Genomic DNA, 16,398 nt, shown 5'->3' on the forward strand with positions numbered 1-16,398 from the left:
GTTCTCAAACGATGCCGTTCGCGCACAGATGCGTATTTTTCTGCTGTCGCCCAAGAGAGAGACTGGGCCCCAAGCGAGCGAAGATTAAGACGTTCTGCGAAAACAACGGCTTCCATGCACGGGCTTCTGGGAGCTCCTTTATTCTATCAAAGTAAAAGGCTGTGGATGAGAAAATCCAAACAAACAGCACCGCAGAGGGGCTTAAAATTGCTTTGCGTGCAGGTGTATGCTGCTTTTACGCTCTCCGTATGCGCCGAGCCTGCTCGGTGGGACAATGCGCTGTTTTATGGAAGAGGAAATCGCGCTACTTTAGCTGTTGCCCTCACGCAAATCAGTAAAATTACACCTCCAGAGGAGTCTCTCAACGCATCACGTGTTAAAAATTGGTTGCATACGTTTCATCTGATTTGGTCTTAATTCTCAGTGGCAGAAATGAAGTCTGTGCCGCTGCGGAGCAGAGGAACTGCCTTGGGTCATTGTCATTGGCTCAATCACATTTTTCCATTATACACTCCAATGAGGTCCATAATTCACTGGGCTCTGCGGAGGCTGATATGCCAGGAAGTACTCTGTTGCACTTACGGTTTCTACAATTACCTCACCCTAATTTGGATCTGCTGACCCCCCTTACTGTGGCCCACATAGTGTACTTGTTTTGGTTTAATTCTGCAATAGTTTCAACACTCAGATCTTATCAGAAGACCCCTTGGCCTTTGATAATAGGTAAACCCCTATCACATTATTTGGGTTATGTGGGTTATATTTATAAAACCACTATATATATTTGAAGGTAATCACTTGCAGTAAGCCACTGATAATTTTCCTGTCTGGAAAATCCGATACCTGGCCTTTATAAACATTTATAAACCATTAAGGGACTGGGCTTGTTACCTAAAGGTTGTGGATTTCATTCCTGGGTAGGATACTGCTGTTGTATCCTTGAGCAAGGCACTTAAGCTGTATAAATGGATACTATGTAAAAAATAATAATAATACTTTAAAAATTGTGTATGTCGGTCTGGCTAATTTCATCTGCTAAATGTCAGAGGTGTAATGTGCAGAATCTTTTTGTTTTTTAAACATCAGAAACAGTAGGTTTAATGCATTTCATATTTACATATTACAGTGTACTTATGAATCACCATTCCCGCTTGGCAGTGTGCAAACAGGCAATCCTAATACATTATGAAGAAGCTGGAGACCAGAGTAGGCACCCCCTGGACACCCCCCCCCCTCACCCACAGACTCCCCTCCTCCCAACATCCTCTTTCCTCTCTGATTACCCGCTGCAGTTCCGTGCCTGAGAGAGAGTGCCTCCTCCCACACTAATTCCATGTTCTAGGGCTCTTCGTCTGATTGGTCCACCTCATTCCCTCCAGCTTCCGCTGTTCGGCTTACTTCCTTCAGCAGGCTCGTTATTTGAGGTACTTTATCTGAATGAGCAGCTCCCACGTACTCATACGCGATTAATGAACAACTGCCGGGGTAGTAGCTTGGCTGACGTGTTGCTTTCTTTCAGCTTAGTCATTGCTCTTCTTAGACCAGAGGTCAGGACCTCTGTTCTTATACGCCTGGTATATGTACAAGTTTTTGCTCTTTATTGAGTTACCCCTTACTAATTTAAGTAGCTGTGCTCACCAATTCACAAACAGTTCAGAACAGCTCACTGGCGTTTGGCCCCAGTAAGACGTGTTCTAATATTTCATCGAGTGCATGTCGTCCAGTGTTTCATTGACAAACTTATCAGTAATTGTAGTTAGGATCCCAGCTAACCCAAAACATTCTTGCAGTGTTGTTCCCATGTAGTGGCAATGTGATAACATTGAAAAAACGCTCCAGTAACATTGTGAGAACTTTTTTGTTAGCTGTGTTGTCAGATCACCAAAATGATTGATCTTAAGTAATTAAGAGTGCCTTCCCCATCCCTGGTCTATTCTGCAAATAGTGGAGAGATTTCATATTTCCTACTTTCAGAACGTACTTGCATTTAATGGATCAGTTTAAAGTGTACAGCAAATCCAGCTTTTGGCCCGTCTCCGCCCACTTCATAATTTTAAAGATGCAAATTGGTGTTGGGAGTGAGAGCACATGATGGAACTGTTTACTTTGAACATTTTTTGAACATACTTTGAAGCAATTTTAAGGATGTAATTTTGTGAGTAGCTTGGTAACTCTGACATCCACAAGTGCAGCAGGTGAAACCCATGCTAGCTCTCTCAGCTAAAATTAGAAAAAGCACTTAGCCTACTTGCTGCTGATAGGTTCCTAACACTGCAGTTGAAACTAAAATTTGAAAATACTTCAATTAGAAACGACTGACGTTACAATTGGAAAGGCTATGTACAATTTTGATGTAAATCTTAACAATGAATGAGCTGTACAATACTAATGTTTCTCCTACTAACTACAAACTACTAAAGTACCAAATATAGACCTAAAGAACGATATAGAAAATGGAGCAAGGAAAGACTTGAAAGGATTTCTAGCTGAGATAATCTAAAGAGAAAAAACACTGTCCAGGCTGTCAAAGCTCGACCACAGGCCGTTTTGAAATGAGCAAGGGAATTTGTGCAGTCATAATAAATGGGCTGAATGCATAATACTTACCCATCAATCAAGAAGAGGGGCTGGGATGGGGTTTTTGCTTGCTTGCATAGAAGCAGGTTTTTACCTACATCTGCATCACAGATGTGGGCTGGGCTGGGCTCCAGGTGAAAAGAAACCAAACATTTCACATTTTGGTGACAATGCAAAGGGTGGCTTTTAAAAAAAAATAAAAAGCAGTGCCAGGGCTTAGTTAGATTTTTGTTTACTACAGGACTAATGTGATGTATCAAATGGAGACAGGGTACTTGGCTTTAGAACTTAAAAAAATGTGACTTAGTGTTTTATTACCCCTTTAATAGCTACAGTACTATTGCTTATGCAGTTGCAGTTGCGGCTTCATGTTTGCTAGTCTGCCCTAGACCTAGACTCCCACTTTGATGTCTTCTCTTTTTAAAATGGAGGGCAAATCGAAGCTCAGGTGGAAAATTGGACGGGATTTATTGTGTTTGCCCGGGGTGTGTTGCTGCTGCTGCCAGGAAAGGTCTTCGTCCTCAGAGATCTGGGTTTGAGGGTGCTGAGGGCGCTAACCATGACCATTAGCTTGTAAGACATCATTTGTGCAAGGTGATGGGCTGTGCTATTGGCGGTAGCTCAGGGCGCTCAATTTCTCATGAAAACGGTGAGCCTAATATCCCTGCATCCCTGTGGCTTGGCTATCACTTTCACTCAAGCGCTGGAATAAGTCTGAGGTTCGCTGCAGAACTGGGGGGAAAATCCATGTCCTGCTAGTCTGGCAAGGGGTTAACGCTTCAGCTCGAGAGTGGTGAAAAACATCCTTAACAGCAAATGTAAGCTTCTTTCTTTTTTTTTGATATTTGAATTTTTGCAGGCATGTAAGCCTTTTCATTTGGGGGGGTTGGGGTGGGGGGGGGGCATGGGGTAGGGGGTGCAAAAACAGCCTGAGCTGCTGAATTGAGTTGTGTTTCGCTGCTGCGTTCCTCGGCATCTCACAGGCCACCACCGACCAAGATCAAGCGTCCAGGCAGCAGCCGCTAATCGAGCAGTGACAGGCTTACTGTGACCGCTGAATCTTCTTAGATAAACACATGTGTGGAACATTTATCTTGTGTGTGTGAGTGTGTGAGTGTGTGAGGGAAATGTTATCATGGCTATGTGGAATATTTATCAGGGCTGAAAGTACTACCGATATTCTGTAGGGAAAACATTTTTGTGATATTTCTTCACTTACAGCGTCTGCACATGCAGCATAAGGATTATGTATATTAAGTACTTTATATTTGTATTCTTAATATATGATAAATGATAACAGGTATATATATATATATATATATATATATACATGTCTGAAGTAATCATATAATTTTTATGTATTATCTGATTATATCAGTATCGTACACATTTGAAATGACTTTGTATTTCTGGTTAGTGTTTATTTAATATATTGCTTGAAACGTGGCAAAAACTGGGCTGGAACAAAACTGGGAACTGCGAGGCAGTATTTAATTTGAATTACAAATGAAATGTAAGCCACTCACCCCCTTTTCCCAACCACCCCCCACTACCCCCCCCCCCCCAATGCCCCTGGGGCAGAATCAGAGCCTGCCTCTCTTAGGGGCGCACTCTAAATGAGAACATCGGGGCAGATCACCTCCAGAGGAAAAGAGGGGAGGTTTAAGAGCTGAAAGTGTGGGGGGGGGGGGGGGTCCTGCGGGACTCCAACCTGCTCTTCAAAGGGAGACGACAAAGGAAGTGTCATCACCTTTAACTTCCTGTCCCCTCGCACCGCCGGAGTTGGGATATGCCCCCGCTAAGGCCCGGGCTGAAAGGGCAGTACTCACCACCCAGGGGAATGGGGGAAATGTTAGATCAGAAGAGAGGGATGAACTGGTGAATCATGGGAATTTTTGGCCTTTCGGTGAGGCGGCCATTTTGAGAAGCGTGAAGGTATCAGCATTTCAGTCAACTGTGAATAGTGAAGGATGCATTTTGCTGGATTGCTGTAGCACAGTGACTTTAATGGGTTTTAAATTCCAGCCAATTTGCCAGTTGGATCTCTACATGGGGACACCTCACATTCCCTTAATATACAGTGCTGTGAATAAGTCAGTGCCCCCTGCTGAATTCTTGTTTTGGCAAGACTCTGCAAGAACAAATGTACACTTTGTTGGTTTATGTACCTACAACTCTGCAGTAAAACATATGCAGCCAATAGATTTAAGACAGCAAACTGACCATAAACTGTGAGTTCCAAAGCTTAATGATCATTCTTCCTCTCTCCATGATTTAGAGCAGAGGCCTCAAACTCCTGGCCTGAAAGGCCACAGTCTCTGCTGATTTTTGGGTGTGTTTCTGCATTAGTGCTTAACTTCAGTCACTGTTGACTAAAGAGTCCACACACTATTTCCAAGGTCTAAAGTGGCTGTTGATTTAAAGGAATACACACAAAAGAAAAAACACGGCGGGCAGTGCAGACCTCTAGTAATGGAGTTTCAGGTCCCTGATTTACAGGCACGTCCGGAAGGTGACACGCAGCGAGATATCCGCGCGAACTGGCGAAATGGCCTCGGCTCGCGTCCACCCCCCCCCCCTGCTGCCCTCCCCCCGGTCCCCGTCCCTTTGTACGCGTCACGCTCGGCGTCAGGCGGTAATGAGTCGGGATTCTTTTCTTCCCGCCCACTCAGCTGCAGTCGCATTAATCTGACCGGGACCAAGGTCAATAACCGCGACGACGTTCCCGCTTGATGTCTGATAAACTCCCGATGAAGGCACTAATTAAAGCTGAGCGGGAGAGGGAGCGAGGATCTGCACTTCCTGAACGCCAAGGCAAGACGAACGAGCCCCGCTCTGGCCTTTATCGCAAAGAACAAATAAAAGAGAATTTCAATGTGAATGTCGCCTCTCATTATAACCGTACCCAAGGTGACAAACGTTGATAATAATTCATAAATGTTAACCACTCATAATTTCAGTGTGCGTTAGTACTGTACACCTGGTCACTTCTCTGTGGTTTGAGATGCTAAGCACCTTTCGGGACTCTTTTCAGCACTTTCCCCTCTCTTTTCTCCCCGGTTTGGAAGGCCCAGTCATATTCCACAGCATTCCGCTGTCACAACCTCTGCTGTCCTTTCGGGAGGGTGCAAACGTGCACATGCTCTTCCCCTAAGCAGCCGATTCCAAGTGCCTCTTCTTACCACAGTGCAGTTTGGCTCACACAGACATGAGTAGCAGGAAGACTCTTCATACACAGCTTAACAGGTGGACTTACAAGCACCCGATCCACCAGCGGGGGTCGCTATTGAGCAATGAAACGCTGTCATCCCCGCCATCTGAATCCCTCCCATCCCTGGGTGACATTAGAAACGGAGATGGTTGCACGTTGCTCTGCCGGGCCGAAAATACCGAATATCAAAATGGTATTATAAAGGACATGACTTTCAGAACTCCACCTTGTGTGACCGCTGATGTATTCTCTACATAAAGAGAAGTCTGAAGAACAGAAGGCTGTCCAGGTTAACCCATGAAACAGGAGAGGTACTGTGCTAGCAAATACACAATTGTTGGCATTAGCTCATGGTTACTCACTTAGGTTTAGAAAAAGCAGTGCAAAACTCAGCATAATGGCCGAGCAAAAGAAAAATATCTATGGCTATATGTGCCACTAACACTATATTCTGTACAAGCAGAGCATGGAGAACCATTTTCAGAAGAAATGTTTTGAGAGTAAGCATTTGCTCTATTGATGTAGATTCCAAGTTTGCCTTCAAAATGGGATTCATTAAATCGGCACAGCAAGAAAAAAAACTGCTATTGGTACATTTTCAGGAAAATGTGAAGACCGTATTAAAACTGAAACTTTAACTGAAAAACAAACTTAAAATGAGAAACCTTTTAACAGGCGGCTTATATCATGTAAAAAAAATGTTCACCTTGCATGCTAATGGGAATAAGGTGGAGTTGCTTCCACTGCAAATCATGGCTATTGTCCTTTGTATTTTAAATAATAGCAGGGAAATAATACAGTGAAATGTAACTCTGACGTAATAGTTGGGTTGTGCTGATACGCTGTACTAAATTACACTGAACAGTATTACAAAGGCATGGTCAATATCTCACAACATTCTGCATTCGTACGCGCAGTCCATTTTATAAAATGACATTCACTGTAACAACGGCATGAATACTTTTGTGTAAATACACAAACGGCTCTGAATCATAAGATAAATATGTTTGCATAACTTGTTTGTGTACATGGGTGCTCTCGTACAGTTGGAGTGTTTGATGTCTCCAGCTACCATGTTATTGTATAACCATCCATCCCCCATCAGCCTTAATGTATTCAGATGAAGGGAGCATGCACAGCACACTTCTGTGCTGCGACTGTGGCTTATATGGCATGTATGAGCAGATATCAGCTGATATCTGTTGGAAATAATTTTCCTGTCATTGAGATGGCCTCAGTGCCTGGAGTTGGGGGTAGGATTAGGGTCTATCAAGGGGGGAGGAGGGGGTATAATGACCCTGCTGTCAGTAATCTTCTGCCCCCCACCCCCCCTTTCTGCACAATGAAGGGACGTGAGATTAAGGGTTGCTGGTGACAGGGTAATGATATCCTTTCTCTTACTCTTGTATCTTGTGTAACTGTAGCCTCTCTCTCTCTCTCTCTCTCTCTCTCTCTCTCTCTCTGTCTATCTCTCTCTACCCCCTCACTCTCTCTCTCTCTCTCTCTCTCTCTCACTGTATCTCTCTATGTCTATCTCTCTCTACCCCCTCACTCTCTCTCTCTCTCTCTCTCCCTCCCTCTCTGTACCACTCTCCCTCATTACCTCTTGCCTGATGTCTTCTATCAGAGTCCCCCTCTCCATGCATTGATGCAGGGTCTCCATACCTCAACGTTTCCTCAGCACTTGTCATTTTCTTCAAAATCAGATTTCCCTCCACCCTCTTCCCTCAGTTTAGGGTAAGGTTTTGGCTCCTTAAAAGGAGAATTAAGGTCATGAAAATCTTCCCCTCCAGCAGAGAGAGTGATGTTCCCATTGACGGGTTAATTGCACGTTCTTCTCTCTTCCTGTCTCTGTCTCTTTCTGTCTGTTTCTCCATCTCTCTCTTCCTCTCTTCCTATCCTGTCATTGGGAAGTTCATTTACTATTGAGATATGTTAATGCCATTTAGCTGCTGCAATGTTTAATAACAGTGAATGGACCTTAAGTGCAGAAAAACAACGTACTGACAAGGGATGGAACTATTTTAAAGCAATTTCTATTGCAACTTTTGGGCTGTGTTTAGTTGCACCCGCTGGCCCTGCCATCTGAGTTCAAGTGGCTGTGTTTGTGTATTGCTGTGCTTTAGCACAGGCAGTGGTGCTGTGGCGAAACAGGTGCTGCCGTAATCTTTCTTGTAAATTGGAAATAATAATTGTGATCCATTTGAAATGTGATCCATTTGAATACTTGGATCCCACAATTCCTGTCTGGCTCCTGTTTTCTTTTTTTCTTTTTTTCTTTTCATCATGTCCTTTTGACTTTCTTCTCTCTCTCTCTCTCTCTCTCTCTCTCATACTCTTGCTCACTCTCTCTCAAGCTCTCTCTGTCTTTCTCCCTCTCTTTCCCTCTTTCTTTTCTCTTGCGCTTTCCCAGCACCTGCCTGTCCCTTTCTTTCTCTCCCTGTGTGTCTCTCTCTCTCTTTCCCTCTCTTCTGCCGTAATTCAGTTAATGGAGTACTGGACTCAGCCCTGAGGTGAGTCTGAAAAAGTGAATGAGAGAGGAGGAGGTAGACAGAGAGATAGGGAGGGAGAGAGAGAGAGAAAGACGGAGGGAGTGGCAGTGAGCAGTTTTAATATGGTCTTCACATTTTTCGGAAAATGTACCAGCAGCAGTTTTTTTTCTCCTTTCTTCACCAGTTCCATTTAGAAGGCAAGGGTACAATTCGGCATCAATAGAGAGAGAGAGAAAATTCATTTCTTCTTTTTTCGCTCTTTAAATTGCAATTTTGCTTGTGTCGGGTCTTATTTCAATGTTATGCTTTGGCAATATTGTCTTATTCAGTCGTGCTGGTAAAGGATTATTAAAGTGAATGGAATTGAATTGAAGAGAGAGAGGGAGATAGAGAGAGAGACGCTGCCAGTGAAGGAGGTGATAGTGGTAGATGGAGAAAAGGGATGTAGGAGGCAGGACTGTGCAAATAGATCCTGAGGGTTACCTTGGCACTTCTCCACTTCTGTATGTTGCCCTTCTGTGTGATTACAGCGTATGGCCAGTATAATGTCATGTAATTGATCTGAGGGGTGGGCTGATGTGTTACACTGACTCCAGGGCTGGTAATGAGGTTAAAGGGGAAAGAAATGACATCACCTGTACGAGGATATGAGGTCATCAACCTTTCCTCGACCACACTCTATCCCTCTGTGTGAGGGCGTTGGGGCAGGGATCCCAGTCCACACTACGCAAAATGTGCACTATTATTCTCTTTGGAAATCTCGGGCTGTTTGCCTGACGATAGGCGCCAGGATCAAAGGTTACTGCCGTTTGGATCAGGAAGTCATGCGTGTGTGTCGCAGCCTTGCGGCACGAGCCTTGTGAGAGACTCATGTCTTGCGCTGGTATTTTTGGTTTGCCAGACAATGTTCATCCGACTGTGGGGAAATTTCGGTGCCCTGAACAATGTGTCATTCTCTAAGGATAGGGAGTACTCCACAGCATCGCATTGCGAAAACCACAAAATAAGTCAGCCTTAAGTATTTTAATATCATATTTGAACTTAAAATCTTATTTCTGTTATCTTTTTTGCTAAATAAGACAAAAGATAGCCAGTGAGGTGAGACAATTTCACGTCAAGCAAAAAATAACTTCAAACAAGCTAATATTTTCTACTTGAGGGAAAAACTAAAAATAAGATTAAGTCTTATTACAGGACTTGTTAAGACGGACTTTCTTTTGGAGTCTGAAAGGAGTCCTTGAAAGAGCTTGACCCTGTGACCATCACGACTAATGACACGTGAAGTTTGACATCAAAAGCGACATAAAACAGCACCGGCCAATCCCGGCACGTACGTGTCCAGCAGCTCCATTCTGTGATTGCTGAGCGTGTCGGGCTCAGATTGCCCACGAGGCGTACTAGTGCTGCTGTTTCTCACCCAAGCCTCACTGACAACAGTACTGACCAAAAAAGCCTTTGACTGCTTTATTTACGATGAATAAACAGTCCGTGTCTCACTGGCGTTGGGTGGATAGTTTGTGATTGACTGTCGAAGCCTCCTTTGTGGATTCGCCTGGTGAGCAGCACCCATCGGGGTCCTAAGACTCGATCTGGATATGTGCGCCCTTCAGCACGGGAGGGGCTGCTTTCAGCTCGCAGTCAGTGTGGAGGGTACCTGCCCCGTGGATCTGCCAACCTTACGTACAGTGCTTTTTCACCCAGATGGGGAAAGCAGACGGTATTTATAGATGGAGACTGGATCACAGTGAAGAAAGTGCCACGGTGGGGAATCGAACCACTGCCCTCATGAGGGGGGGGGGGGGGATTCGTAAATGGGGTCAAGAGTTGACCACCCCAAAGGCAGCGCCGCGTAGTCTCCCCCGCTGAGCTGCATTATGAAAGATCCGTTGCTGGGAGACGGACGCGGGCTCTCGGCCGCGGGCAGCGTTCCCGGCCGGCGTTCCCGGGAGCGCTCCGGGGCGTCCATTATGGTGATTGCGCTGTGGCGGCCGCTGGAGATGGGCGGGTAAACGCACCCTGATGGAATGAGGGAAGGGGCTGGGGACGAGGGGGGGGTGGGGGGGGTGGGTGAGGTTGAATGTTTGGGGCAAAGCGATATAAAATTGATTTATTGGAGAAATCAGGAAGCGTTCGGACGCGAGCTGTCCCTTGCTTTCCTTTTTTTCTTTTCTTTTTTATCGTGGCAATAAATAGGAACGTCGTTAATCACTCGTCCCCCTGCTTGGCATGTCACCTCAGGTCAGTGCTGGTTTCGCGGGGCACGGGGACCTCGTCCATGTAGGCCAAGGTCATCCCGAGTAGATAATAATCAGAGGTCAGCTTTAAGTGGTTGTGTGGCGGCTGGCTGGGGCTGTAGCAGTGGGTCCAGCAGTGCAACGCAGTGTCCATGTGCTGCCTTGTGCCTTGCTCTCTCTCTTGGGATAAATCATATTAAATAATCGGTTAAAAAGTATCATCAGGAAGCGGATAAAAAGCGGAGAAATGAGAGAGAATTTAACGTGAAAGTTATTTATATTCACCTCCTGCACCTGTGTCGTTGCTTTCTTTAATATTCTGAGTACATTGCGCGGAATTTGTGTGCGTGCGTCTACAAGCGTTTGTCGTGGGGGCACGTGTGTGTGTGTGAGAGAGAGAGAGAGAGAGGGAGAGGGAGAAAACAGAGAGGGAGGGAGAGGGAAGGAGGGAGGGAGAGAGAGGGACGGAGAGAGAGGGAGGCAGAAGACGAACTGCTGGCATGTTGACAGTCTCAGCTTTGCTTCGCGCAACCAGCTGCACCCACAGGGGACAGGGAACATGAGAGAGAGAAAGAGCGACTGAGAGTGGGAGTCAGAGAAATGGAGAGAGAGAGAGAAAGACAGAGACAGAGAAAGAGAGACTGAAAAAGAGACTGAGAGAGAGACAGAGAAAGACAGAGAGAAAGAGAGACAGAGTGAGAGTGACTGGGTGAGAAAGAGTGAGAGAGAGACAGAGACAGAGAGAGAGAGAGAGAGATGGAGGGACACTCAAACTGATGCCACAGTCTGTGCCCGTCTGAGGAGAGAGTGCGCCCGCCTCTCCTCCGGCCGACCCTCGGAGCGCGGTGCCGCCGCCCGTCTCCGGCCGCAGGAACATGGGGTGAAGCGGACCTGCGGACATTTTCACGCGTCTTTCCGCGGATCGCTTCCCTTTCGAAAAACGCGGGCGCCGGCTGTCTGGGTGTCCACCCCCTCTTCTGGCTGAGGAGCTCTCTCTCTTTCCTCTGATGGATCTGCAGTCCTTTCAAAGTCATTTTCTCTCACGGATTTCTTACTCAGGTTGCTGTATTAGTGATTTTTTTGTTTGTTTTTGTTTTGCCTCGTTGAGGTGAGTACTCTGATATTTAGTCCACATCTAGTTTTTTCCTCTCTTGCTTTTGAAGCTTAAGTTATACTGTTAATTGTTCTTATTGTACTTTTATACAAATCCATGTCTGTAGAATGATTGTGTGAACATTGATTTGATTGCATGTTCCTTGACTGCTGTAAGTAGTGTGGGGTTAAAAAAAAAAAATCCTTTCCTCATCAAAGACTGTACTGGTACGTTTTTATTTTACTTGTGGAAACAGAATCAGGGACTTAGGTGTGAGAAATTCCCACGGCAACTTCATGGGATCTTTATAAAGGGAAGGTTACTGTGCAGGAAGTAGATGATGTTTTCACTTCTGTGCCAGAACGATCTTTTACATCGTGTGTCAAAAACTTGCTAATGTGCTTCGTGCTTTTAGGATGGCCGGCTGTGTTAGGTTGTTAGAGAGGAGTGACGATAGGGAGTTTTTGCCCTCATCTCCACCACTTATGGGCACGGTTGTGGCAGGCGCACCTCCTGCGTTTTGAAAAGAGAGCCCACGTTTAATTTTTGCGTGGGTTTGGCGTAGAACAGTGAATTTCGGCACAAGGTGAGTCGCAAAACCCACTGATGTTTGCCTCTTAAGACGTGGAGTTTCCTTCTAAATGAATCCCTCCTGACAGATCACATAAAGGTAGCCGAAACAAATAACATGGAAGCGGTTGTCTTAGTGTGATTTCTGTGGTGAGGTTTTTCGTATTTACGATTGGGGGGGGGGCGTGAATTAGACTTTTATGGGTAGCAGACTGTGATGGAGGAGTGGGGGGAAAATGCATGGCCCCAAGGATGTGTTATTTTATTGCCCCGGTCAGATTAAACCAGACCTCCATCGGCTGTGCTACCCCCCTCTCTCCTCTGGGGCCTGGACAAATTACTGACAGTCCACCGACCATTTAGGGTAAATGAGAAACCCGTTTGTAGACGCTCCCTAAGAGATGATTATCCCTGATTTGTGACCTGGATGGCCGATAGCCAATCACACTAGGGTGTAAAGGCTGGTCCCCTCCTTAAGGAGTATGTTCCAGGGACGGTAATTACACAATAGGAATTTAAAATTATGTGCCATTTATTTATTTATCTATTGAACTCCAGCTGAAGTCTATAAAAGTATAATAATAAATATAATAGTTCTTCTTAATGCAATTATTATTATCATAGTGATGTAATATTTACCTTTTTAAGGCTTGATCAGTTAGAAAGGGGAAATGACAAGGGAAATGTTTTCTGGAAATTTGACACCTGATATTTCTCTCGGCATTTTGTTTCCCAAGTAACCTCATTAATGTGATTGGCCGCTGTAGTAAAATGCCTGATTATGAATTGTGGCCATCTTGGCTCTAATCAGGCTAATGGGTGCACCACCAGGGATTCAAGGACACTAAACCGGTGATAAACTTGGATTTTGAGGTTGGATAATGAAGGTGACTGACAGTTAATCTAGAATCATAATGGCTGACAGCCCATCAATGGCTCACAGGGTCTACAGAAGGACCAAGTCGGTAAAGGTACAGATTCTGTAGACTGACCAGATATTCAGCTTCCTTTTGTCCTCTCTGCATCTTAGCAACAGGATGTTGTGGTTGGTAGCAAGGGCTTCCAGCACTGTATTACAGTGCAGAACATCCCTTGCCAGAGCATCCCTTTGTACCGGGTCACAGCACTTCACAAATGTTCGAGAGACGTTTCAAGTGGTTCAGCTTTAGCAGGACATCCAACGTTAAGAATACAGAGCTGAGTATCCTGTGTGTCTGAAGGGTCTTTTTTAAAGCTGCTTTCCAGGAGTGGAGGTTTGGTCCTGTTGGGGCAGATGTGAGCCTGGGCTCATTAGCTCACTGTGACTGGGAGGCTTCATCGTGCCGTGGGTTGGCAGGGTTCAAGTGTATTGTGTTGGGGGAAGAAAGTCCATTAAAGGTGTGGGGAAACAGTCTCGCTTGTGGAATAAATCCTCACCGTTCAGTTTTTCATGCTTTTTGCAAAAAATAACTAGTTTGGAATAATTCCTCCTCTACAGTATGACAGGATAAAAAATCAAATGTTTGTTTACCTTTTTTATTAACACTTTTAAGGCTATTCAGGTGCGTGTTCACTAGCCTTTTGGATGTTCGCTCACACACTGTTCAGTAATACTGTACATCATGCTGGTGTTGTTCCTACGGTGGCCAGCAGAGGTACAGCCCCTCCCCTAAACCCCCACCCCCTACCCAACCATTTTAAATTTCCTCTTATTGTTTGGCCACAGCTGTCTGGTTTAGCTGGGAGTTTTTTTTTTTACCGTTAATGGAGATGCCATATTTCTTCTTGAATGATGAAGCAGGGACAAGAAACCCATTTGCTAAGGAGGAAAAGCAAAAAAAAAATCTATCTACATCACTCCTCCCCCTTAGACAACCTCAGGCAAGCTGCCAAAAAACAACAGCCCCTGTAAATACCACCGTCTTAGCCAGATATCGCACGAGCCCCAGTGAAGATCACGTCGGCCCGTGAATTCATTTGGGTGAGTGATTGTCGACGCAACGCCATGAATGTCAATGATGGCGGAGGGGTTGGAGGGGGTGGGGGGGGGTCCCTTGGAGGTGTGTTGGGGGCTAATCAACATTAGCCAACACAGCCAAAGGGTGCCGTAGCACATTAACAGGGAATGGGCCCTGTCCCCTTTTCAGACATCACCGATACCCTCGGCTCCTGCCTGCCTTCCTTTCTCTCTGCTGCTCAACTCCCGGGGGCCTCCGGTGAAACAGTACAGTGCAGTGCAGTGCAGCTGGACTTGGTCACAACAACTTTAACCATTCAGGGTTAACTGCCAACACGAAACGGGTCTGCGGACGCTTTAGGCCTCCTACTTAGGAAAGGAAAACAGTTGCCAGTTGTTTTCATTTAACTCAGTGCCACCAGGCAGGAAACATGTCAAAGGTGCAGCTACAGCAGTGTACACCCTTTCAGTGGTGATGTGAACAAAGCTATATGTGTATGAGCTATATGTGAAGATATATGATCTCAATCTGCCTTCAGATTGCAGAAGGTAATGAGCATCTGCTCAAATTGTACAGGGTCTCCCACGCCTGTGTAGTACGACTGCAATCCATGATGGCCAAACTCAAGCGCTCTACCCTGAATTTAACATTACATTCTGTCCGTCAGCATGTGGTAACATCTCTCATGCATCCCAATGGCGAATGAAGATTAAAATGCTTAAACGGATTAACCCTCTTTGTCCTTTCATGTGCCTATTTTTAAAAACTTCTTTTTTTTAATTTGCATTTTCTGAATGTAATTATTTGTACATATTATATTTTACTCCTTTGAGTATAAATCAACTTTATAAAACTTTCTTCTAGTAATATCCACTTTTTTTCTGTCTGCGTCCCCTTTGGTCGTCAAATGTATTCGGATTTTTAACGATCAGCACACATTGCCCTTTGAGCAGAGTAAATACGAACTGAACTATGCAATCCAACACCAAAAAAGGACCAATCTAAAATGTATTAATTTTCTGAAAATCTGTGCAAACAATGAACACTCTCAAGGATGCCAAACTCCAGCAGGGGCTGATTCAAAATGTAAACTGTTTTTCTGAAGTTCACCTTGAGGTTTGTTTGCTTCCATTTTGGCAGTAATGTTGTGGGCTGTAACCAGAAGCATTGATTGGCATATTGCCATCGCAGTGTACACAATCAATTTGCAATTTACAGAAATTATTTTGCTATCCCTGAATCACCTGGCTCTCATTGGGCTTGGTATTGGAGAGATTAAGAAAATAAATTGTTATGAAGTGAACTTCACAGCCCTCACAAAACCGCTCCCTAACTACCTCACTCCTTGATAGGGAGCACAGAAGGGGGATGGGTGATTGACAGCTTGTGCACTGACAATTTATAGAGTGATGCCATGACTGAGTTTTCTATTGATCCCAGGAAGAAGAAAAATCCATATGATCCAAGGTTTTCATTTCTTATTGCATGCAGTGGAGCTGCATTCCAATCGCAATTAATCGTACGCCTGTACAGTTTGGTGGACGTTAATGGCACACCGAGAATAGGCTTTTTGCTCCCCCCCCGGCCTGATATAAAGTAAAATGCTTCAACTCCGGCTGGTGTGAAATGTTGCCACGGCGATCGACATCCGCTAGTACGCTAGGTTCAGGGATCAGTCCCCGCCTTGGCCACTGGGAAGAAAGGGGTGGGGGGACACGAGTCGCTAAACACAAGCTGTCAGGCACTTTGTTGCCGTGCCGGAGTAGGACAGCGACCGCGATGAGCGCGGCACAAACGCGGCAGTTAGACGTGGCGGGGGGTCCCACTTTAGCGGCTTAATTGGGAGCAGAAAACGACCCGCCCGCCTGCCCGCCCGCCCGCCAGCTGCCTCCGCTTAACCCCCGGGCTCGCCGTGGAAACGGCAGACCCGGGTGCCATTCTAACCGCGTTTTACAGAGCACACACTGTGTGTGCGTGTCAGTTCAGTCTCCATCATCCATTAATCCTGGGTGCATTTACAACAGGAGGAGAGAAGACTCCCCCGTGGCGTAGACCGGCTTGTAGAGATGGTGACGCGAGCTTTTCGGATCAGCGTGTCATTGGTGTCATGTCCAAAAGCCAATTAAAACCGAGACAACAGTGCAATGTTGTGGTTATTTTCTGTATTGGGAGGGATTCTGCCCATGTATGCGTGTGCATGTGTGTGCAAGCACACGTGTGGCAGAAAGCAAGAGAGAGACAGAAGATTCTGATCTACAGGAAGATTTCTGTTACCTATTACTGT

At 45.4% G+C, this 16,398-nt stretch overlaps 1 protein-coding gene across 1 annotated transcript in view; it reads left to right on the plus strand.

The window, feature by feature from the left end:
• Positions 1-10,978: 10,978 nt before the first annotated feature.
• The window catches only part of LOC135239947 (protein unc-13 homolog B-like), a 65,874-nt gene continuing 60,454 nt past the window's right edge, over positions 10,979-16,398 (plus strand). The window contains exon 1 of the mRNA XM_064308957.1: positions 10,979-11,622. The gene's annotated coding sequence lies outside the window, so the exon portion shown is untranslated. The remainder of the gene's footprint in view (positions 11,623-16,398) is intronic.

The sequence above is a fragment of the Anguilla rostrata genome, chromosome 14 (assembly GCF_018555375.3).
Source record: "Anguilla rostrata isolate EN2019 chromosome 14, ASM1855537v3, whole genome shotgun sequence".
Taxonomy (NCBI): domain Eukaryota; kingdom Metazoa; phylum Chordata; class Actinopteri; order Anguilliformes; family Anguillidae; genus Anguilla; species Anguilla rostrata.